Source organism: Diachasma alloeum, unplaced genomic scaffold, assembly GCF_001412515.2.
Source record: "Diachasma alloeum isolate Michigan unplaced genomic scaffold, Dall2.0 Dall_scaffold_00820, whole genome shotgun sequence".
Classification (NCBI taxonomy): Eukaryota; Metazoa; Arthropoda; class Insecta; order Hymenoptera; family Braconidae; genus Diachasma; species Diachasma alloeum.
In genome coordinates this window covers 13,801-16,560 of record NW_021680948.1, presented here as the reverse complement: position 1 = coordinate 16,560, position 2,760 = coordinate 13,801, and positions in this window count along the sequence as shown.

The window sequence follows — 2,760 nt, the reverse complement described above, 5'->3', positions numbered from 1 at the left end:
CTTAGAACGGAAGACAGGCGAAATAGCATCCGCCGATGGCAGTTGCAGTAGGATACCTCGACCAAGGGGAGATGGACACATCGACTGATTCCACAGGACGTCTGGCTAAACCGACAACACGGAGAGGTCAACTACTACCTAACTCAGATGCTTTCAGGACATGGGTGCTTCCGGAAATATCTTCATGGATTCAAATATAAGGATTCCCCAGAATCCCCGGTCTGCACAGGAGTCAACGAAGAAGCGGAACACGTGTTTTCCGTCTGTCCATGCTTCAGCATTGCCCCCAGTACATGGGAGACTGTACTAGGAGGAGAGATCTCCCCCGAGAGTATAGTGAGCGCCATGCTACAATCGGAGGCCTCATGGGACGCATCGAGCAACTTCGTGGCAGAAGTCATGACGGAGCTTAGAAAGGAGGAACGCGAGAGCAAGGCAGCAAAATAGCCGAGGAATCTACTGGAACCTCCTATCCACACCGAACACCTTAGCGGGATAGGAGGATATGTAGTAGAAGTAGAACGTGGAAGAGCAAATGGCTGATACCTCCCTCGAGAAGGGATACTTAGCGGTGGTGCCGCGGGGGACTTGAAGGTTATTGGAAATGTCTGACCGGAGTTTAGTGAGTATTGAAAATCTGCTCGAATCCCACTCATTTTACGGTGGGAATTCACCAATCCCCTTCCTCAGGTGGTTGTGCGTAAATGCATTCTCCCAACAGACGAAAAAAAAACACACACACACCGCCGAGCCGAGGCTTATCCTTTTCAGGGCACCTTGGTGGAGAAGCCCAACTTCTACGGCGGCGCGTCTCCAGATGGCGGATAGGGGAAGTCCTAACTGGGTCAGCTGAAGGGAACGCCGATACCGAAGTCGAAGAGGACTCGAAAAAAGCGAAAGGAGCGGACTCTGACCTCAGCAGAGTCGAAAAAGGCGGAGAGGGTGAAAAGACGAGATGTGTCTATCGAGGCCCAATGCAATGAAGAGCCTAACCGAAACAGAGCGTGGCAGCTGGTCGAGGCAAGGAAAAAGGTGAAGAAGAAGAAGAAAGAGCCGGAGAAACAGCGCAAGCGACCCAGACTCCTTAATGCACTGATTATTCGCGCGAAGGGAGAGAAAAGCTACGCCGAAATCCTGTGAAAAATGAAGCAGAATGTCTCCAGTAAGCAGCTCATGGAAAGTGTCGATAAAGTATGCAGGACAAACGCGGATCCCCTTTTTTGTCCTTGATAAGAAGGAATAATAGTCCTTGATAAGAAGAGCGCCGACAAGGTGGCGAATTGCGGCCACTGATGACAAACGCCCTGAAGGATGACGCGGACGTCGTGAGTAAGATGCAGGAAGTCGACGTGGAGATCAGGGATATCGAGGAGACATCCACCAAGGAGGAAGTCGCGAATGCACTCAGGAAGACGGCCGGCGAGGAAAGCGGAATAACCGTGGAGGCAATCAAGAATGTACGCAAAGCGTATGAGGGGACCCAGACCGCATCGGTCAGATTGTCGGCAGTAACTGCACAGAAAGTCATCGGGGAGGAAGGGAAGATCCGTATTGGTTGGGTCAGATGCCCCATAAAAGAGGTAAGAAAACCCATCAAGTGGTTCAGGTGCTGGAACTTTGGGCACATCTTCTCGAAATGCAAGAGCAAAATCGACTGGTCCAAGCACTGCATCAGATGCGGTGAGAATGATCACTTGCTCGACATATGCAAAAAAGATCCACCCTGCGCTCCCTGTGTCGAGAATGATGGAGAGAAGGATTCTGGCCACATGGCCGGGAGCAGTCGGTGCGCTGCCTACAAGGAGGCTCTCCAAACGCTGATCAGTAAACGTCGATGAGAGTTCTGCAGCACAACCTCGACCACTGCGAGGCCGCACAAGATATGCTCATGGAAACTGTGCGAGAAATTCAGCCGGATCTTCTGATCAGCTCGGAGCCATATAGACGACTTCTTGCGAAACCTTGGGTCACTGATTCTACAGGAAAAGTGATCATCTGATCTTGCGGGAAGCTGTCTTTGCAGGGCGTCGTCGATAACACGGAAAAAGGCTTCATGAGAGCTAAGATGGGGAATATCCATTTCTACAGCTGTTATGCTCCGCCTAGTCTCACTCTGGACGAGTTCACCGACTTCCTCGATAGACTGGCCAATGACGCAAAGAAACACTTTCCCGTGGCTATCGCGGGGGACGTCAATACCTGGACAATCACTGTCGAGCACTGCTGGCGGCGATGTCCAGACTGGATGTTGTCCTATTGAACAGCGGGAGAAAACCGACCTACGTGAAAAGTGAGAAGAATTCCATCGTAGACCTCACATTCATTAGCGGCAGTCTCGGAAGAGGGAATAACTTCTGGGAGGTGACCGACGTCTATAACCACAGCGATCATAGGGTAATTTCTTGGGAGGTAACCATCGACCGGGAAAGTGCTGGACCGGTACCGAGAAAGACAAACTCCCTTAGATGGAAGGCCAGCAGATTTGACGCGGAGCTGTTCCGAGCAGCTCTGAACAGTGGACCGATTGAAAAGAGCAGCGCGACAGGAATCGCAGACGATGTGATGAAACGGGTCATTAGGGCTTGCGATGCCACCATGCCCCGGAAGCGATCCACCAACCGGCTTCCGCCAATGTAGTGGTGGAATGATACTATTGCTTCGCTCCGTAAGGAGTGTATCCAGGCGAGGAGGTTGTCCCAGAGACGCCGAAAGAAGCTCAACTCCGACAAACTGGAGGCAAAGCACAAGAAGGCACGGCGA